The sequence below is a fragment of the Rhinopithecus roxellana genome, chromosome 9, assembly GCF_007565055.1.
Source record: "Rhinopithecus roxellana isolate Shanxi Qingling chromosome 9, ASM756505v1, whole genome shotgun sequence".
Lineage (NCBI taxonomy): Eukaryota > Metazoa > Chordata > Mammalia > Primates > Cercopithecidae > Rhinopithecus > Rhinopithecus roxellana.
In genome coordinates, this window is record NC_044557.1 from 53,936,403 (window position 1) to 53,960,048 (window position 23,646).

The window sequence follows — 23,646 nt, forward strand, 5'->3', positions numbered from 1 at the left end:
ATTTCTAGAAAGGAATGTAGACTGTTGCCTTGAGCAAAAATGATTTTCCTAGTTATTAACTGGCACATTTGGGATAATTTTGAAGTCCTTGGCCTCATTAAATTCATCTAACCACTTGAATTACAAAAGCCAGCAAATAGTGTTACAAATATTTTAATTTACATTAATTGTATTTTCACTTTTCAATATAGAGAATCTCCTGATATATTAAAAAAAAGGATACAAAAATGAGATTTTATAAAATTTTTATATAGTTATCTAAAGTCATCAGGCTTCTGCCATTGATACCGATTTTCATCAGTTTCAAACTCCACTTTTTATATTTCATCTCTGATATGTGATGCATCTTATAGCTAATGCTCTATAATTGGCAAATTGATAAACGATAATCATGCATCTTAAATCAATTGTATTTTAAACTTGAGCAAATTTGTTAATCTCCTTCAAAAATTTCAGTGGGTACCACTTGCATGAAGAATAGATTTTAAGTCCATAAGCCTAGACTCCAAAGAACTCTGCAATATATTTTCTGCCTTATTTGCAACACTGTTCTGTAATATCCAACTCTCTAGTCACAAAAAATAAAATTTAAAAAACTATATATTTTGAGAATGTCTTTGCTTATGTTTTTCTCTTTTTTGGGAAATTTCCTTTCCTTCCTCCTTCAGCATTTTTCTGTTGGAGTATTATCCTTCAGCAGCCTTGTACAGGTATAGACTGTGCCAGCTTGTTCTCTCTTGGCCTCTCGTCAAGGGTAATACTTCTGTCTGCAGATTATCTTTGAGTAGTTTGCTATTCTCTGTCTTGCCTGCCTGGCCTCTCAACTATTGGACAGTTATTTATAAAGTGGCTTCAAAGGCCCAACTTTAAACCCTTCCTTAGACAACCGGTTGGTCCCCTGCTCTGGGAGGTAACCATACTGACACTGAATTTAGTGCAGACACCCAGTTAGCATAGCACACTATCGCCCAGAACTCTTGAGCTGAAATGATTCTCTGTCTTAGACTCCCAAGTAGCTGTGACTACCAGCACATGCCAACACACCTGGTGAGTGTGCTCTTTCTTTTTTTTTTTTTTTTTTTTGAGACGGAGTCTTGCTCTGCCGCCCAGGCTGGAGTGCAGTGGCCGGATCTCAGCTCACTGCAAGCTCCGCCTCCCGGGTTCCCGCCATTCTCCTGTCTCAGCCTCCCGAGTAGCTGGGACTACAGGCGCCCACCTCGTCGCCCGGCTAGTTTTTTGTATTTTTTAGTAGAGACGGGGTTTCACCGTATTAGCCAGGATGGTCTCGATCTCCTGACCTCATGATCCGCCCGTCTCGGCCTCCCAAAGTGCTGGGATTACAGGCTTGAGCCACCGCGCCCGGCCCGAGTGTGCTCTTTCTAAAATACATACATGACCATGTCCTTTCATTCAGTTGTTTCCCATGGTATGGCATATGAAATGCCCTCTAATTTCACTTTGCCCTCTGACATTAGGTTTCTCAATATTCTCCCCCACCTCAATTTTTTTAAAGCTGTGCTGAATTACTTGCTTTTCTCCAAATATTCAGTTCTTTGAATATTTTTGTCTGCCATTTCCTCTCCCTCTAATCTTCCAGGATAAAGAATCACTACATCTTAAGCTTTTCTTGACCTTTTCTTTTGTTGCTCAAAACTGATCATTCCTTTATTTGTACTTCCACTAACCCTGTACTTACTTTTATTATAAAATGTATTGTATTGATATGCCTTTTGGACTGTGCTTCTCCGTTGTCCATGAGTCCATAAAGACAGAAATTGAGGTGTTCCTAATTTTTTGTCTCCTTTGTGTCAAATATTGTGCCTAGTACATAATGAATGTTTAACAAGATGTTGAATAAATTAATGGGGAGTTAGAATAGTAAGATTAACATACCATATATTAATGACTTCAAGGAAGGACAAGACTTTATTGCAGTGGTTCTCCAATATGGCTGCGTTTTAGAGACACTCAGCTTAAAAAAAACTCAATGCCAGATTGTGAGAATATTAAATCAAAATATCAAAGAATGGGACACAGACAAATTTTAAAATCATCCACATGGTCCAAATGTGCCAACATCATTGAGAAATACTGTTTAAATACTTAGTAGTTTTAATAGATTTATTGAAAGTTCACCCATTTTAAGTGTATAATTCTTTGATTTTTAATAAGTTTAAAGGGTGGGAAACCACCACCAAAATATAGTTTAGAACTTTTCCTTCACCTCCTGCATTTATATTAGGCCTGCTGCTTGTGAATCTCTGTTTACACTCCTCCAGCCCCAGGCATCCACTGATTCACTTGTTTCTATAAATTTTACTTTTCTGGACATTCTATATAAATGGAATCATCCATTGTGTAGTCTTTTGCATTTAGCTTCTAATGTTGTTAAGGTTTATCCACAATGTAACATGTATCAACATTTCTTTACTTTAAAAAAAATTTTTCCATAAGTTATTGTGGTACAGGTGGTATTTGGTTACATGAGTAAGTTCTTTAGTGGTGATTTGTGAGTCTTTGGTGCATCCATCACCCAAGCAGTATACACTGCACCATATTTGTAGTTTTCTATCCCTCACCACCCCCTACTCTTCTCCCAAAGTCCACTGTATCATTCTTAAGTCTTTACGTCCTCATAGCTTAGCTCCCACATATCAGTGAGAACATATGATGTTTGGTTTTCCATTCTGAGTTACTTCACTTAGAATAATAGTCTCCAATCTCATCCAAGTCACTGCAAATGCTGTTAACGCATTCCTTTTTATGGCTGTGCAGTATTGTATCGTATATCCCTTACATTTTTACTACTATTTATGTGCTGTATCTATACAATAGTATTCCATTTTATAGATACAGAACATTTTGTTTATTCATTTATCAGTTAGTAGACATTTGGATTGTTTCCTGTTATGCATTATTATAAATAATGCAGCTATGAACATTCACATACAAAACTGTGGGCAAATGTTCTAATTATTAGAAATAGAATGGTTAAACCTCAAGACACATTTAGATTTAACTTTCAAAAAATTTTTCAAACTTTTTGCCACTGTGGCTTTATGATTTACAATCCCACTAACAATTCTTGGAAATGTTAGTTTCTCCACATTCTCACCAGCAGTTGTTATTTTCGGTGTTTTTGAGTATAGCCATTGCAGTCGATGTTCAGTGGTATCTCATGATGGCTCTAATTAACATTTCTCTTATGATTAATGATTTTGAGCACTTCTCATGTTCTTATTAGTCAATCATATGCCTACTTTGTGAAATGTCTATTCAAGTCTTGGTTCCTTTGTAAATCGGGTTGTTTTTCTTCTTGTGACTATTAAGAGCTCTTTATTTATAATGTAGGTAAGTATTCCACCAAATATATGATGTGCAAATATTTCACCCCAGTCTGTTACTAGTCTTTTAATTTTGTTAACAGAGGTGTCTTTTAAAGTGCAAAAGTTTTGTTTTAATAAAATTTATCTTTTTTCTTCTTTTTATGGCTTATGTTTTAGTGCTGCATCTAAGAGATCTTTAATTCCATGCCATAAATTTGTTTTTCTAAATTATTTTTTAGTTTTCACATTCTAGTTCTTACTTTTAGGTCTACAATCCATTTTGAGTTAATTTTTGTGTATGATGTGAAGTAAGGGTCTAAGATTACTCATTTGCATATGGATCTCAAAATTTCCTACCATCATTTGTTGAAAAGATTGTTCTCTTTATACTTATTCTTCTTGATATATTTGTTGAAAATTAATTGATTATAAATACAAGGATTTATTTCTGGACACTCATTCCTGTCCTATTGATGTTAATGCCTATCCTTATAATGATACTACACGGTCCTGATTAACTTTATTGTATGTTTTGACCTTGAGTAGTGTGCATTTTCCATTCTTCTTCTTTTTCAAAAATTTCTTTGACATTGTTAGGTCCTTTCCATTTCCTTAAAATTTTGGGTCACGTTGGCAGTTCCACACAAAAGCCTGCAATAATTCGACAGGGTTTGTGTTGAATCTGTAGATCAATTTGTTAGAGAATTTCCATCTTAAAAAAATTTAATCTATATGTGATTATGAAATATATTTTCATTTATTTAGACCTTTAATTTCTCTCAGAAATATTTTGCAGTTTTTAGTCTATAAATCTTGCATTCTTTTGTTAAATTTATTTCTGAATATTGAATTAATTTGATGCTATTTTAAATAAAATTATCTTTAAATCTCACGTTTAGACTGGCAGTATGGTAGAAGTACAACTGATTTTTATGTTGACTTCCTATTCTGTGACATTGCAAAACTCATTCGAATTCTTAGTAATTTTTCTTGTGTGTGTGGCTTCCTTAGGATTTTCTACATATTGGATCATTTTACCTGCAATAAAGACATTTTGACTTCTTCATTTTAAACCAGAATTTCTTTTCTTCTTTTCCTCTTCTTCCTCTTTTTCCTCTTCCTCCTCCCACCCTTTACTGCCTCCTCCTCCTCCTTCTTCTTATTCCCCTTCCTCTTCTTTTCCTTATCCTCCATTTCCTGCCCCTAGTTTTCCTCAGACTCCTCCGGGACAATTTGAATAGAAGAGGTGGGAGGGGACATCTCTGCCTTGTTCTTGTTCTTAGGAAGAAAATGTTCCGGGATCTCTGGGGTGTCAGTTTTTCTGGCCAGAAACCTCTGTGGCCACTCCGCCTTTGCCTAAGTTCTTGTCCTGCACCCAGGAAGAATGAGGTGTGCGGACAAGTGAGGAGTGAAGAATAAGAGTTTTACTTAGTGTTAGAACAGCTCTGAGGAGTGGGTAGCTCCTCTCTGTGAACAGGTCATCCCGTCGAATGTTCATCTCCCAGCAGAGAGGAGGTTCTGGAGAGGGTGGCTCCTCTCCGCAGGCATCTCTGCAGGTCTCCGAAGCTCTCAGTCGACAGGGTAGCTCCTCTCTGCCAGCAAGTCGTCCCTGCAGCTCTTGGCGGAGAAGGCACTCCTCTCTCAGCTGAGGCGGCCCTGGAGAGGTTGTCTCCGCAGCTCTCAGCAGAGAGAAGACCCTGGAGAGGATGGCTTCTCTCCACAGGTGTCTCTAGAGGTCTCTGAAGCTCTCAGTAGAGAGGGTAGATCCTGTCTGTCGGCAGGTGATTTCTGCAGCTCTCGTCCCAGAGGGTACTCCTCTCTCAGCAGAGAGGAGGTCCTAGAGAGGTGGCTCCTCTCCGCGGGCGTCTCTCTGGGTCTGTGAAGCTCTCAGAGGAAAGGGTACCGCCTCTCTGCCTGCAGGTCGTCTCTGCAGCTCTCAGCGGAGAGGGTGCTTCTTCTCTGCAGTTGGTCATCCCATTGTCTCCAGCTATCAGCAGAGAAGGTACGTCTCACTGCAGCTGGTCACCCAGTCCCACCAACCCTGTCCACCCTCTTGGTTCTCTGGCCATCCTCTGCACTGCTCTGCTTGAGCCCAGGGCTTTTATAGACCTCATAGGGGAGGAAGTGCGTGGGGATTGGCCCATGGGTGGCCATGGGCGGGCCCGGAAGAGGCACCAAGAGTTCCCGCTCCGGTGCCGGACTCAGCCTTCAGGCTCTCAGTGTCCTGAAGGTGGGGCCTTACTGGGGTCCTGCCCCCTTCCATCCAGGACTCTTTCTGCCTCCCACTGCCATTCAAGGCCCCAGGTCTCGGCCCCAACCCCACTTAGAGATCGGAGCTGGCACCAGAAGCAAAGAAAGGCCAGGCAGTGGGAGCGGACACCCCCGAACCTGAAGAAATGGCCGTGGGGTAGGGTCCTTCCTGCAGCCCCCGACGGTGCAGGCTGCAGGCTGCAGAGACGCCCAGGTCCTGAGCCAAAGATCGTGGCCGCGGCAGCACCTGGTAAGGCAGATTCGGCCTGCTCCAGGCCCTCCCCAAGAGCACAGGGAGGCTCCCATCCAGGGCTGCAGTTTGGGCAGCCGTAGTCCCTTCCAGGAGAAAGGGGCTTCTGCCTACTCCATAGAGCAGGAGGCCTGGGTCTGCAGCTGGGTTTGGGCAGCTGGCAGTGGCACCGGAAGAGGTCCCGCTCCAACTCAGAAGGGGCGGGGCTGCCGCCGGCTCCATGGTGTGTGCAGCCTGAGGCATGCCTCCTTGCTGCAGCCCCCTTGATGGCCACAGCCATCACAAACATTTGGAGTTCTCGTTAAGTGTGATATTAACTGTCTTTTTTTTTTTTTTTTTTTCATAGCTGTCCTTTATCAGTTTAGGTAGGTTCTTTTCCCAGTTTAAGAGTTTTTGAAATTATCAAACCCTTTCTGTGTATCACTTGAAGTGACACACAGATACACAGATCATATATGTGGTTTGTTGTCCTTTATTCTGTTAATACAGTGTATTACATTACTTGATTTTTGAATGTTAAACCATCTTGCGTTCCTGGGATCAAATTCACTTGGTCATATGGTTTGATCTTTTAATATATTGTTGAGTTCAGGTTGTCAATATTTTATTAAATTTTAATATTTAATATTTATTTGCTTTTTTGTTAATTTTTTGCATCTGTATTCATAAGGGATATTGGTGTCTAGTTTTCTTATTACGTCTTTGTCTGATGGAAGTATCAGGATAATACTAACTTCATAGGATAAATTGGAACGTGTTATCTCCTCTGTTTCCTGAAAGAGTATGTGAATTATTATTTCTTATTGAAATATTTGATAGAATTCACTGGTAAAGCTACTTAGGACTGGGCATTCCTTTCTGGGAAGATTTTAAATTATTTGTTGAATTTTGTTACTTGTTACAGGCCAATTCAGATTTTTTACTTCTTCTTGAATACGTTTCTTGTAATTTGCGTCTTTCTGGGAATTTGTGTACTTTATCTAAGTTGTCTAATATGCTGGCATAAAATTGCCCATAATAGTCTATTATAGTGCTTTAAATTTAGGTGGGGATGTAAGTAATGTTCTCTTTTTATCCCTGAACTTTCCTACCTTTTTCCAGGTTAGTCTGGCTAAGAGTTTGTGAATTTTGTTGATATTCTCGAAGGACCAACCTTGCAATTTATTGTTTTTTCTCTTTTGGTTTTTCAGTTTCTAGTTTATTCATTTCTAATTTAATCTTTATTATTTTCCACCTTCTGCTTGCTTTGAGTTTAGTTTGACCTTTTTCTGGTTCTTATGGCATAAGTTTAGGTTTTTGGTTTGAGATTTTTTATCTTTCCTGATACATGTGTTAAAGCTATACATTTCCCTCTAAGCATTGCTTTAGCTGCATTACATGCATTCTTATATATTATACTTTTGTTTTCATTAAGTTCAAAATATTTAGAAAATCTTCTTTGAGATGCCTTTCTATCCCATGCATTACTTAGAAGTGTATTGTTTTATTTAAAATTATCCGTGTAACCTAATTTATTTATTTTGTGATATTTAATTTAATTTTCTTGAGGACATAGTATGTATATTCTGTGATTTCAGACATTTTACATTTATTGAGACTAATTTAATGGCCCATTCTATAGTTGGTTGTGAATAATGTTTCTTCTGCATTTGAAAAAAAATGTATATTCTGCAGTCTTTGGGTGGTCTGTTTTAGGATTGTAAAGTTAGTCGAGTAGGTAGATACAGTTGTTCTTATCTTCAGTATACTTAGCTGAATTTCTGTCAAGATGGTCTCTCAATTATTGAGAGTGAGTTATTAAAATATTCAATTATTGTTTTCAATTATTTATTTCTTCTTTCAATTGTGTCAGTTTTTGCTTCATGTATTCAATCTGTTTTTAACTGTTTATACATTTATAATGGTTTTATACATTCCTGATGCATTGATGCTTTTATCATTAGAAATGATCACTCTTTGTTTCTTGTAATATTTCTTGTTTTAATATCTATTTGTTCAACATTTACATACCCACTCTAGCTCTCTTATGGTTACTTTTAACATTTCATGTGTTTTTCCATCCTTTTTCTTTGAACCTATTTGTAGTTTTTGAATCTAAGGAGTATATCTTCTGGATAGCATGCTGTTGGGGTTTTTCCTTCTTGTTCAACAACATCTGCTTTTTTGAATGAGATATTTAGTTCATTTATGTTTAATGTAATTATTGATATGGTTGTATTTACAGCTATCATTTTGTTCTTTATTTTTTATTTGTCCCATGTCTCTTTAGTTTATCTCTTCCTCTCTTTCTTACTTTTGTCCAGTAAGACAAAATAAATATTTTTAGCAAACTATTTTAGTAACTCTTTTAATTTTTTACTACTTTTGAGTCATCTTTCTAGTCATTGTTGTAGGTGTTAAATATACATTTAAACCCCTCAATCTACTCTAGAATAATTCTCCTGAGTTTTGCTTTCACTGTCTTTTCTTTCTCTTCACTTTTATATGTGTGTACATGTGTGTGTTATATAATTATACATTATATTATTTAATATCATATAATGTATATATTTTATACACTCAAGAAGTGTCAAAATTACTATATTATACATTCTTATTCTTTTAAAGAAGCGAAAATGAGAAAATATATTTATAGTTTTTATATTTATATATATATTTACCATCTATCACTCTTTATATTTCCATATTTTGATTCAAATTTTCATTCGGTTTCACTTCCTTTTAGTCTGATGAACATCCTTTAATTTTTTTTTGTAAGACAGGTCTGCTAGCAATGAATTCTGCCGGGCTTTGTTTTTGTGGGAATGTCTTAATTTCATGTTAATTTTTAGAGGAGTTTTGCTGCATATGGAATTCCTGATGACTACATTTTTATTTTAACCCTTTGAATATGTCATTCCATTGCCTTCTGGCCTCTATTGTTTTTGGTGAGAAGTTAGCAATTGATTGTTCTGCCTTTTTTTTTCTTTTCTTTTCTTCTTTCTAACTGCATATGATGAATAATTTTACTCTTACTACTTTCAAGATTTTTTCTTTGTCTTTATCTTTCATCAGTTTAACTATGACACATCTGGGTGTAGAAACTTTATCCTGCTTAAAGTTCACTGAGCTTCTTGAATATGCAGATTAATATTTTTCATTAAACTGGAATTTTTGGTCATTATTAAATTTTTTTTTCCATTTTTTTCTCTTTTTGCTCTCTACCTTGGACTCTAATTACACATGGTTAGTATGGTTCGTGTTGCTCCAAAGGCCTTTGAAGTTCTGTTGACTTTTCTTCAATCTTTTTTTCTTTGCTATTCAGACTGGATTATAACTACAATTCTATTGTCAAGTCATTGATTCTCCCTTCTGTCATCTCATATTTGCTGTTGAGCCTCTTGAGTGAATTTTTCATATTAGTTATTGTAATTTTCAACCCCAAATTTCTATTTCATTCTTTCCTTTTTAAAAATAATTTCTATCTCTCTAAGATTATTTTTATAAGCACATTTATTTTATATATGGTAAATAGCATGTTTTGCTATGTATATGCAGGCATACATCAGAGATACGAGTCAGTTCCAGACTACAGTAATACAGCCAATCTCACAATAAAGTCATGCAAAGTTTTTGTTTTTCCAACACATACAAAATTATATTTCCAATATACTGTAGTCTGTTGTACGCAATAGCACTATGTACAAAAAAAAAACAGTGTGTGTGCCTTAATTTAAAAATACTTTATTGTTAAAGATGCCAATGATCACCTGAGCCTTTAGTGAGTCATCACCTTTTTGCCAGTGGAGGGGTTTTGCCTTGATGTTGATGACTGCTGACTGATCAGGGTGGTGGTTGCTGAAGTTTAGGATGACTGTGGCAATTTCTTAAAATAAGACAACTATTAAGTTTGCTATATTTATTGACCATTTCTTTCATAAAAGATTTCTCTATAGCACGAGATGCTATTTGATAGCATCTTATGCACAGTAGAACTTCTATCAAAATTGGAGGCAATCCTCTCAAACCCTGCAACTTGTCAACTAAGTTGATGTAATCTTCTAAATTCTTTGGTGTCATTTCAACAATGTTCACAGCATTGTTGCCAGGAGTAGACTGATCTCAAGAAACTACTTTCTTTGCTCACCCATAAGAAGCAACACCACGTCTATTACAGTTGAATCATGAGATTGTAGCAATTTAGTCACATCTTCAGGTTCTACTTCTTTTTTTTTTTTTGAGACAGGATCTTACTCTGTCACCCAGACTGGAGTGCAGTGACATGAATACAGCTCACTGCAGCCTCAGCCTCCTGGGCTCAAACAATCCTTCTGCCTCAGCCTCCTGAGCAGCTGGTACCATAGGCATGTGCCATTATGCATGCCTAAGTTTTTGATTTTTGTGGAGATAGGGTCTCACTATGTTGCTCAAGCTGGTCTTGAACTCCTGTCCTCAAGCAATCCTCCTGCCTAGGCCTCCCAAAGTGCTGGGATTATAGGTGTGAGCCACTGCATCTGGCTGGGCTCCACTTCTAATTCTAGTTCTCTTGTTATTGTCATTATGTCTGCGGTTACTTCCTGCACTAGTCTTGAATCCCTCAAAGTCATCCACAGAGGTGGGAATCAACTTCTTTCAAAATCCTGTTAATGTGGATATTTTGACCTTCTACCATGAATCACAAATGTTTTTAATGGCATTTAGAATGATGAATTCTTTCCAGAAAATTTCAATTTACTTTGCCGAGATTCATCAGACGAGTTACTGTCTTTGGTAGTTATAGTATCATGAAATGTATTTCTTAAATAATAAGACTTGAAATTAGAAATTACTCCTTCATCCATGGGCTACAGAATTGTTGTTGTGTTAGCAGATATGAAAACAAAATTAATCTCCAGGTACATCTCCATCAGAGCTCTTGAGAGACCAGATGCATTCATTGCCAATGAGCAGGAATTTTGATAGAATCATTTTTTTTCCAAAGGAGTTGGTCTCAACAATGGGCTTAAAATATTCAGTAAACCATGCTGTAAACAGATGTGCTGTCATCCAGCTTTGTTTTTCATTTATTGAGCATAGGCAGAGTAGATTTAGGGCAATTCTTGAGGGCTCTAGGATTTTTGAAATCATAAAAGATGTAAACTTCAGTTTAAAGCCACCAGATGCATTAGCCCTCAACAAGAGATTCAGACTGTTCTTTAAAGATTTGAAGCCAGTCATTGACTTCTCTAGCTATGAAAGTCCTAGATGGAATTTTCTCCCAATACTAGGCCATTTTGTCTACATTTAAAAAATCTGTTGTTGGCTGGACATGGTGCCTCACGTGAGCCTGTAATCCCAGCACTTTGGGAGGCTGAGGTGAGAGGATTGCCTGAGGTCAGGAGTTCGTGACCAGTCTGGCCAACATGGTGAAACCCCATCTCTACTAAAAATACAAAAAAAAATTAGCAGGGTGTGGTGGTGTGTACCTGTAATCCCAGCTACTCGGGAGGCTGAGGCAGGGGAATTGCTTGAACCAGGTAGGTGGAGGTTGCAGTGAGCCGAGATCATGCCACTGCACTGCAGCCTGGGCAAAAGAGCAAGACTCTGTCTCAAAAAAAAAAAAAAAAAAAAAAAAAATTCTGTTGTTTAGTGTAGCCACCTTTATCAATTATTTTAGTCAGATCTTCTGGATGACATTCTGCAGCTTCTATATCAGCACTTGCTGCTTCACCTTATACTTTTATGTTATGATGATAGCTTCTTTCCTTAAACCTTATGAACCAACCTCTGTTATCCTCAGTCATTTCTTCTGCAGCTTCCTCACCTCTATCAGACTTCGTAGAAATGAAGAGAGTGAAGGCTTTCCTCTGGATTAGGCCTTGGCTTGAGGAAATGTTGTGGCTGGTTTGATCTTTTTATCCTGACCACCAAAATTTTTCCCATATCAGCAACAAGGCTATTTAGATTTCTCATTGTTTGTGTTTTCCATGGGAGTACCTCTTTCAGTTTTCTTCAAAGGCTTTTCCTTTGTATTCACTACTTGACTACCTGGCGCAAGTGGCCTGCCTTTCATCCTGTCTTAGCTTTTGAAGTGCCTTCCTCACTAGTCTCACTGATTTTTAGATTGTGTTTTAAAGTGAGAGATGTGCAACTTTTTCTTTCACTTGAACACTTAGAGGCCATTATAGGGGTATTTTAATTGGCCTGATTTCAATATTCTTGCGTCTCAGTGAATATGAAAGTATGAGGAGAGGTAGAGAGATGGAGAAATAGCTGGTTGGTAGAGCAGTCAGAAGTCACACATTTGTTGATTAAGTTTGCCATCTCAATCGCTTCTTGGCCTTTTGGCTAAGATCAAGTTTACCATCTCATATGCTATGGTTTATGGTGCCCCCAAACAATTATGCTAGTAACAGTAAAGATCACGGATCACCATAACGGACATAATAATAATAAAGTTTGAAACACAGCAAGAGTTATCAAAATGTGACACAGAGACACAAGGCTAGCACATGCTATTAGAAAAATGGTGCCAATAGACTTGCTTGGAGCAAAGTTGTCACAAACATTTAATTAGTAAAAAGTGCAGGATCTGAGGCATGCAATAAATGCAATAAAACAAGATATGCCTATACATACTAAAATGATTACTACAGTGAAACAAATTAACATATCATTTTTCTTACATGATTACCTTGTTGTGTGTATATATGTGTGGTAAGAACACCTGAAATTTACTCTTTTGGTAAATTTTATTACACAACACAGTATTTATTAATTATAGTAATCATAGTTTACATTAGATTTCTAGACTTATTTATCCAACATAACTGTAACTTTGGACCCTTTGACCAACATCTCCCCATCCCCTTCCACCTATAACCACCATTATACTCTATTCTATGTATTCAACATTTTTAGATTCCACATATAAGTGAGATCATGCAGTAGTTTTCTTTCTGTGTCTGACTTACATCCCTTAACATAATGTCTTTCAGTTTCACTCACGTTGTTGCAAAGGGCAGGATCTTCTTTTTTTTTTTTGTCTGAATAATATTCCATTGTATGTGTATATGTTATATTATATTTTGTTACATTCAACAATTTATTTATCCATTCACCCATCAGTGGACACTTAGGTTGTTTCCATATCCTGGCTATTGTGAATAATACTTCAATAAACGTGCAAGTGCAAATATCTCTACAGAAAATTTCATTTCTTTTGGTTATATATTCACACCCTTTCTAACACTTATCTCTTGTCTGATAATATTCATTCTAATAGGTATGAGGTGGTATTTCAGTGTGGTTTTTATTTGCATTTTCTTCATGATTAGTGGTGATGGGAATCTTCTCATATACCTCTGGGCCATTTGTATTTCTTCCGTCTATTCAGGTTGTGTATTTTTTAATTGAATTATTTATTTATTTTTTGTTGTTGAGTTGTATGTGGTCCTTATATTATCCTGGATATTATTCTTTTGCTGGATGTGTGGTTTGTAAATATTTTCTTTAAATATGTAGGTTGCCTTTTCATTTTGTCAGTTTTTTTCTTTGATGAGCAGAAGATTTTTAGTTTGACATAGTCCCACTTACTTATTTTTTGCTTTCGTGGCCTTAGGGTTTTTTGTGATATCTAAAAAATCATTGCTGAGACCAATGTCTGGAAGCTTTATTCCTATGCTTTCTTCTGGAAGTTTTACAGTTTTAGGTCTTATGTTTAAGTTTTTAATTCATTTTGAGTTAATTTTTGTGTATGGTATAAGATAAAGGTTCAAATTCATTCTTTTGCATGTGGCTATTCAATGTAACCAACATCATTCTTTGAAAGATTATCCTTTCCCCATTGCTTATGTGTGGTGCCCTTGTTGAAAATTAGCTAAACATATATGGTTGAGTTTTTTTTTTTTTGTCTTTCTGTGCCTGATTTATTTCACTTAGCATAATATCTTCCAGTTTCATCCATGTTGCTGCACATGATGGGATTTCATTCTTTTTTATGTCTGAAAAATATTCACAATTTTCTTTTTCATTCATTCATTGAAGGACACTTAGGTTGTTTCCATATCTTGGCTACTGTGAATAATGCTGCAATGAACATGGGAGTGCAGAGGTCTCTTTGAGATCCCAGTTTTAATTTCTTTGGATATACACCCAGAATAGGGATTGCTGGATCATGGGGGTAGTTCTATTTTTAGTTTTTTGAAAAACTTCCATACTGTTTTCCATAATGTCTGTGCCAATTCACATTCCCACCATCCAGTTTACAAAGGTGTCCTTTTGTTCACATCCTTATCAATACTTATCATTTGACTTTTTCATAATCACCATTCTTTTTTTTTTTTTTTGATAATTGCCATTCTAACAGGTAAGAGATGATATCTCATTGTGGTTTTGATTTGCATTTCCCTGATGATTAGTGATGTTGATGACTTTTTTATATACCTCTTGACCTTCTTTAGAGAAATGTCCAGTCAGATCTTTTGCCCATTAAAAAAATGTATTTATCTTTCAACTTTTAGGTTCTGGGGTAGATGTGCAGGATGTGCAGATTTGTGTTACCTTGGTAAACGTGTGCCTTGGTGATTTGCTGCATACATCAACCCATATGGTTGGGTTTTTTTTAGACTTCTTTTCTGTTTCATTGATCTAAGTGTCTGTTTCTATATTGTTTTGATTACTTAAAGCTTTGTCATATAATTTGAAATGAGAAAGTGTGATGATTCTTAGTTCTTTCTCAAGATTATTTTGACTAAAAAGATATTTTATAGTTCATATTAATTTTAGAATTCTTTTTCTATTTTTGTTTAAAAATACCATTGGAATTTTGATAGAGATTATGTTTTATCTGTATATTGCTTTGAGTTGTGTGGATATTTTAACAATATTCATTCTTCCAATCCATAAACCTGGGATATGTTTCCATTTACTTGTGCCTTCCTTAATTTCTTTTATCAAGGTTTTATAGTTTTCAGTGTACAGATATTTCACTGCTTTGATTTAATTTATTTCAAAACATTTTATTTTTAATGTATTTTAAGTGGAATTGTTTTCTGGATTTCTTTTTTGATTAGATCATTATTGGTGTAAAGAAAAGCAACTAATTTTTGTATACTGATTTTGCATTTTGCAACTTTACTGAATTTGTTTATTAGTTTCTATAGTTTTTTTTTTTTTTTTGTAGAGTCTTTAGCATTTTCTACATATAAGATCATCTGCAAATGGGTAATTTTACTTCTTCCTTTCTGATTCGGATGCCTTTATCTTTTGACACTGATTGCTCTTACAATTCATTACTGTGTTGACTAGAAGTGGTGATAGTAGGCATCCTTGCCTTTTACCAGATATTGGAGGAAAAGCTTTTAAGTTTTTCCTCATTGATATGACATCGCTGGCCTTTTCATAAATAGCATTTATTGTGTTGCAGAAGTTCCCTTCTACATTTATTTTGTTTAGAGTTTTTGTTACAAATGGGTGTTCAACTTTGTCAAATGTTTTTCTATTATCTATAAAGATAATCATGTGGTTTTTATGTTTCATTCTGTTAATGCAGTGTATCACTTTGATTAATTTGTGTATGTTCAACCAAACTTGCACCTTAGGGATGAATCCGACTTGGTTGTGGAGTATTATCTTTTTGATGTGTTCCTTTTTTTTTTTTTTTTTTGAGGCGGAATCTTTGCTCTGTCGCCCTGGCTGGAGTGCAGTGAGGCTATTTCCACTCACTGCAAGCTCCGCCTCCAGGGTTCATGCCATTCTCCTGCCTCAGCTTCCTAAGTACCTGGGACCACAGGCGCAGGCCACCAGGCCCAGCTAATTTTTTGTATTTTTAGTGGAGACGGGGTTTCACTGTGTTAGCCAGGATGGTCTCCATCTCCTGACCTCGTGATCCGCCCACCTTGGCCTCCCAAAGTGCTGGGATTACAGACGTGAGCCACCACGCCCCGCCTGATGTGTTCTTAAATTCAGTTTGCTGGTATTTTATTGAGAATTTTTGCATCCATGTTCACCAGATATATTGGTCTGTAGTTTTCTTCTCTTATAATGTTGTTGTCTGTTTTTGGTGTTAGGGTAATGCTGGTCTCATAAAAGGAGTTAAGAAATACTCTTTTTGCTTCAATCCTCTGAAAGAGATTGTAGAGAATTCATACATTTTTTTTTTCCCTTAATGTTCCACAGAATTCACCAGTGAACTCATCTGGGCTTGGTGCTTTTTGCTTTGGAAGGTTATTAATTATTGGTTCAATTTCTTTAATAAAAGTCAATTCAGATTGTCTTTTTCCTGCATGAGTTTTGTGAAATTGTGTCTTTTAAGGAATTGGTTCATTGGCTCAATCTAGATTACAAATTTATGAGCATACAGTTGTTCATAGAATTCCTTTATTATTGGCCGGGTGCGGTGGCTCACGCCTGTAATCCCAGCACTTGGGGAGGCTGAGGCGGGCGGCTCATGAGGTCAGCAGATGGACACCATCCTGGATAACACAGTGAAACTCAGTCTCCACTAAAAATACAAAAAGTTAGCCAGGTGAGGTGATGGATGCCTGTAGTCCCAGCTACTCGGGAGGCTGAGGCAGGAGAATGGCATCAACCAGGTAGGCGGAGGTTGCAGTGAGCCGAGATCGCGCCACTGCACTCCAGCCTGGGTGACAGACCGAGACGCAGAAAAAAAAAAAAAGAAAAAAAAGAATTCCCTTATTATCCTTTTACTGTCCACAGGATCTGTTGTCATGTCCCCTCTTTTATTTCTGATATTAGTAGTTTGTGTTCTCTATTTTTGTTTCTTAGTTAACCTGGCAAGAGTCATATTGATCTTTTCAAAGATAGCTTTTGGTTTCATTGAGCTTCTTTATAGATTTCCTCTTTTCAGTTCATTGATTTCTGCTCTCATTCTTATTGTTTATTTTCTCCCACTTTAGATCTAATTTGCTCTTCTTTTCCTAATTTCATAGGGTGAAAACTTAGATTATTTATTTTATATCTTTCTTGCTTTTTACTATATGCATTGAATACTATAAATTTCCCTCTAAGCACTACTTTCATTGCATCTTAAAATTTTTGTTGTGTTTTCATTTTTATTTAGTTCCAAATATTTAGATTTTTCTTGAGATTTCATCTGTGACCTATGTGTTATTAAAAAGTACAGTAGCTCAGGCATAATAGCACACACCTGTAATCCCAGCAATTTGGTAGGCCAAGGCAGAAGGATTGCTTGAACTCAGGAGTTCAGGACCAGCTTAAGCAACATGGTAAAACCCTGTCTGTACAAAAAACACAAAAAAATTAGCTGGGCATGGTGGTGTGCACCAGTTGTTCCAACTGCTTGGGAGGCTGAAGTGAGAGAATTGCTTGAGCCCAAGAGGTCAAGGCTGCAATGAGCCATGATTGCACCAGTGCACTCCAGCCTGGGGCACTGAGTGAGATCCTGTCTCATAAATAAATAAATACTTAATAAAAGAAGAGTATGTTAATTTCCACACTTTTTTATTTTCCTGTTATCTTTCTGTTATTGATTTCTAATTTAATTTTACTGTGGTCTGAGAGCAGACATTTCATGATTTCTGTTCCTTTACGTTTGTTAAGATATGTTTCATGGTGCAGAATGTGCTTTATCTTGGTGAATGTTCCACGTGAGCTTCAGAGGAATGTGTATTTTGCTACTGTTAAATGAAGTCGTCTATAAATGTTGATTATATCAATTAATTGATGATGGTGTTGAGTTCCACTATGTCCTTAATAATTTTTTGTCTGCTGAATCTGTCCACTTCAAATAGAGGAATGTTGAAGTTTCCAACTATAATAGTAGATTCATTTAGTTTTCCTTTCCTTGCATTTTCATCATTTTTTGCCTTATGTAGTTTGATGCTATATTGTTTGGTCCATACATATTTAAGATTGCTTGCAGAATGACCCGTTGATCATTGTGTACTGCTCTTTATCCATGGTAATTGTCCTTGCTTTGAAGTTTGTTCTGTCTTAAATTAATACAGCTATTCCTGATTTCTTTTGATAGTGTTACATGATATATTTTTCTTCATCCACTTTTAATCTATATGTGTCTTTATATTCAAAGTGGGTTTCTTCCAGACAACATAGAGTTGGGCCTTTTTATTTTTTTAATCCACTCTGACAGCATCTGTCTCTTAAACCATTGATGTTAAAGTGATTATTGATATAGTTGGATTAATATATTTGTTATTGTTTTCTATTTGTTGCCCTTGTTATTTGTTCCTTCTTTGCCTTCCATTCTTTTTCTGCCTTCTATAATTTTGAGAATTTTATATGACTTCATTTTCTCTCCTTCCTTAGCATGTTAGTTATACTTCTTTTTAAACTTTTTTTTTAGTGGTTGCCCTAGAGTTTTCAATATATATTGACAACTAATCCACATCCAGCTTCAATATACATTGACAACTAATCCACATCCACTTTCAAATAACACCATAGTGCTTTATAGATAGTGTGAGTACTTTATAGTAACAAAATAATCCTAATTCCTCCATTTGATCCCCAGATTCATTGTAGTTATTCAGTTCACATATATTAGCATGCATAAGTATATATATATATATATATAAAGCATATATAATTGAACACATTGTTGCCATTGTTATTTTGAACAAACATTTGTTAGATTAAGAAAATAACATATTTATTTTACATTACTTATTCCTTCTTCAATGCTCTTCTATTCTATATGTCGATCTGAGTTTCTGACTTGTATCATTTTCCTTCCCTCTGAAGAACTTAACATTTTTTGCAAGGCAGATGTACTGGCAACAAATTTCCTCATTTTTTGGTTGTCAGAGAAAGTCTTTTCTCCTTCACTTTTAAAGGATAATTTCAAAGGACACAAAATTCTAGGTTGGTGTTTTTTCTCTCAACACTTTAAATACTTCATTCAAATTTTTCCATGCTTGCATGATGTCTGAGGAAAAGCTGAGTACAAGTTTTATTTTTGTTCCTTTTACAGGTAAGGTGCTTTTTTCCTGTGGCTTCTTTCAGGATTTTTTTCTTTATCTTTGATTTTCTGTAATTTGAAAATGATATACCTAGGTGTAGTTTGTTTTTTGGTTTGTATGCTTGTTTTTTGGCATTTAGCCTGCCTAGTGTTCTCTGATCTTCCTGAATCTGTGGTTTTATGTCTGACATTAATTTGGAGGAAATTCCCAAACATTGTTGTTTCAAATATTTCTTATGTTCTTTTCTCTGTTTCTTTTTCTCTATTCCCATTATGAGTACATTACGTCTTTTATGATCGTCCCATAGTCCTGGGATAGTCTATTTGTTTTTTCACTTTTTTTCTCTTTGCTTTTCAATTTTAAAAGTTTCTGTTGATATATCCTCAAACTCAGAGATACTTTTCTCAGTCGTGTCTATTTGATAAGCCTGCCAAAGGCATACTTTAATTCTGTCACAGTGTTTTTGATCTATATCATTTCTTTTTGTTTCTTCTTAGGAGTTCTATTTCTCTGCTTATGTTGTCCATCAGTTTTTGCAAGCCGTCTATCCATTAGAACTTATACATATTCATTTATGTTGTTTTAGATAACTGGTCTGATAATTCCAATATCCCAGTCATGTCTGGCTTTGGTACTTGCTCTGTCTCTTTGAATTATGTTTTTTACCTTTTGGTGTGCCCTATAATTTTTTTTTGATAGCTGGACATGATGTAGTGGGTAGAAAAAACTGCTATAAATAGGCCTTTAATAATGTGGTGGCAAGGTGTGTGGTGAGGGGAAGCATTCTATAATTCCATGAATATGTCTCAGTCTTTTAGTGAGCCTGTGCCTGTGAACTTCACAAATGTTTCTCAGGTTTTTTCCTCCTCCCTTAGGTTGGATAGGATGGTTAGAGTGGGCTGGAGAAGTTGGGTGTTTCTCTTCCTTCACATAGAAGGCTAGAGTGGGTTGGAGTTAGAGATTCGTTTTTCCCCAGGTCAACCCAGCAAGTTAATGTCTGGTTAACTAGTTTCCCCTGAGGGCAGGTTTTGTTAAGAAGAACAGAGTGCTCTGGCATATTTCAGAATGGTTCAATTTCCCCCACCCCTGCCAAAAGCAAGAAGGGATTTTTCTCAGATATTTACTTAGAAATCTGGGAGCTCTTAGAGGTGAATCTGACAATATTGTGTGTGTGTGTGTGTGTGTGTGTGTGTGTGTGTGTGTGTGTGTGTTGTAGGGGGTTCCCATTGATGGTGTCTCTCTGGAGTTTTTAACCCTCAGACTTGTCTGCACTGAGTCTCCAGCAACTTGTCAATTACAATTCAGGTTTTCCTGCCTTTCCACAGTTTCTATTTGTGATTCTCTGCTCCAGAAACTTGTGACTTCCTGTTTTAGCCTGTCTGTTTCTCCAGTTTTGGGAGCAGCAGTTTAATCTAGTGACCTTACTGCTCTTACATATCCAAAAAGAGTTGTTTGTTCAATCTGTTTAACTTTTTACGTGTTGTTTGGATGGAGTGGTCATTTCCAAGCTCATTACATGCAAAACCAGAAAACCCATTGTTAGAATTTTGAAAGAGAGGAAACTTTATTTTTACTTTTAAATTTCTTCAGTAACTATAATCAAGTTTCTGGGGCTTTAACAACCCCCAGTACCTAATTCTTAGTGTGCTTGCTATTCAGTCAAGTTTTAAGTCAAGTTTCCCAGTCGCTGCATCCAATCAGATTCTCCTGTGTAAAAAAATTTAATGAGCCTGTTTATGCTGTTGTATTTTATGAATGTACTTTTGGTTTACATGTTAGTGGACATTTAACTCTGCCTTCTTTTTACATTTTCCCACGAACCCTGTAAGAGAAAAGAGTTTATAGCTGTGTTAATAAAAGAAAAAAATGCTGACATCTTACTGTCACTTATGCTAACAGACAATTCATCCGTTTTCATGATTACAAATTTTTTTACTAGGGATGACAGTCTGTAAATGTGGGCATGAAGCAGGCTGGTATGCCAACTAACTGCTCTTGTACATGAGAAAGCGAGGATATCACAATATAAAAAATATTTTGTATATTTTTTGACTTTCAGTTTTCTTTAAAATAAATTTTTTAGTCATCCAGCCCAAAATGTCATCTTGTTTTTGTTTTGTTTAGGGAAAGAAAAATAGTAGATTCCAAATGCATTTATTTCTGGTTTACCTAGTGTCAGAGAGGATGTGGGTTGAAGTTGAATATGTAGAAAGGGAGACAGAACAGCATACATGGGTAAAATTTGTAACAATATCAATAGTGGACTTACATCTTTTTTTGAGAGTTTGGGGAGTTTAAACAATTCAGCATTTTTAAATGTTATCTTATTATGCATTAAAAGATAATTTTTATTCCCGATTAAGCACTACAGGGTAATAGGAAAAGCACAGGCTTTGCAATTAGGAAAACCTACTTAAAATCTTGATTTTGCTACTTGCTAATTGTGTGACCTTGGTCAAGAGTAGTTCTAAAATCTGAAAAATGGTAGTTTCTACCTCATTTTGTTCTAAGAATTAAAAAAGAACCATATGTAAAGTGCTTGGTGGGATGCTAGCCAGTTCATGTAGTTGGTGATTCATGCAGTTATAATAAGCATCTATTAAGGTTAACATATTAAAGTGCTCAGTTTAGACTTAAGATTCTTATCTTAAGATGCATCTAATCCTGATACATTATAATTGACTAGGGTAACCATTCCCATGCCCTTTATGTTAGAAAAATTCCATGGCGATTTTACTGGTGCATGATTATTGGATGGTTATTGTTAATTTCCATTCATGGGTCATAATTCATTAACCACAGGTGCCATTTTGAATGACCTTTTGACTTCCACTTTGCAAACAATGCCAGCATGAAGCAAAGTGAGGTCTGTTGATCATAAGAGATAAGTACATTTTTGAGGTACTTTGTGATTGCTAAAGCTGAGTGCAGTCTCAGTGACTCTTAGGTTATCAAAACCCCTTTCAATTAGCCATGGCATAAAATCAATAAATATCCAGGGAAAAATGTCTTCAAGGGAGATGAAAAAAGGAGTATTTTAAGGTCCCAACAAAAATGAGGGTAAAATATGCTAATCAGTAACAAATTTAAAAAAGAGAGAAACAAAGAAAATCCATCTGACACAAAAAAATTTTATTCCAAGATCTTTGTATGTGCGTTTTCAGGAAACAAAACATTAAGAATGTTCCCTGGCCATTAGGAAGCATTGGAAAGTTGGATTCTTCTCTATTTTGTTTCTGGGAATAATAAAGTTTTGGTATACTCAGAGCTGAATCAAATTGAAAGATTTAATTCCTCTAGGAAAATGTTGTTTTTCATTGTTTTTTCTTTTTATCACATATGTGCCCAGGGAGAGCCTTGATGAGCCCTAAACAAATAACTTGATAGTTAGATGGAAAGCAATTAGAATGTTCTTACATGCACAGCACTCAGCATCGTGGTGTTTGGTGTCATGGAAATGCAAATTGACTAAAGCACCAATAATTATAATGCTAATGATGATAAGCATTGTTTAAAAATTATTGGACGATAAGCAGAGTGTTATCTATAAGTAGATAAACATGCACTAAGTATATATGTAGATATGCAAGCATTTGTAGAGCCATTTTTCACTTTATGAAGTATATTTATGTTAATGAAGTTGAATTTCAAACTGACTTTCCAAAAGCAAATCATATTTTCTAACCCATTCCACTTACATAATTGGAAATGTTTCTCATGGGCAATAATGAAACTGAAAAGCAAATACTGGTCTGGAATTTGTTAATAAAGTTTTTATTCAGCAACAGTTTTGCAACAATCACTATGTGCCCTCCACTGTGTATAAGTTGGGGATGCGATACTAAATCAGGTGCTCCCTGTTTTCAAGGATTTTTTTCTTTAGCTGGAAACAGAGAAGTAAACAAGGAATTTCAACACAATGTGATATGTGTTATAGGAAGATAATATAGAGTCCTATGGGAGAACACAGAGGGTACCTAATCCAGTCAACCATGGCAGGAAGAGGTTCCTGGATGTGATGGTATCTAAGCACAATTAGGAATTATCTAGGCAAAAGTAGAGTCTAAGGTAGGTTTTGGGGTTAGTGCTGATGGTGGATATAGTGATGATGGTGGTGGTGGTAAAGGGAACAACAGGTACAAAAGCACAGAGCCTAGAGGGAGCATAAAGTGCTTCTGGGCCTGCATCTTTTAAGTATTGCTGAGAGAATTTAATGTGGGGGAATGGAGAGAGGTTGATGGTGAGATATGAATTTGGAGAGGTAGGCAGGGGACAAAATATGAATAAATCTATAGCCTGTGGAAGAAGACTTGCTGTTCAGGAGTATACTAGTAAACTGCTCTTGGAATAAAATGCTCTATTTTGTAGTACTTGCCCATTTCTGTGGTGTAAATACTCCCACCATGGCTGTATGCTACCAATCGTTGAACAACTGGCTTGCAAATTTTTTTTCTGAATATTAAACAAGTGGCTTTTGAGAGCCAGTTCGAGCTGGTTCCATTCATCCCAGAACTCACTACTGGAGACTAGATCAACATAGATCTGATACTGGGATGGAGATACAGATAAAAAGACAAGCAGATGTACTGGTTATTGTAACCCACCACTAACTTTTTATAACCTTTCCTTTTGTAGGTTGCAACTGAACCTTACCTCCTCAACTCCAATGCATGCTTCTATACTCACACAATCTGCAGCTCATTTTACTATGGGATACTTTCAGTCTTGTGTGAGTAGAACTTAGAATCTTAGTATTACTATAGAAGAGATCTTTGAAATTTTCTAGCACGACTCTTTTAGAGTTTAGGAAACAGAAGCTCATGTTACAGCTAATATTTGCAGAGCCAGGTATATATCCTTTATGACTTTTCCAGCCTTTCCCACCTCAGCCATTAGCCAT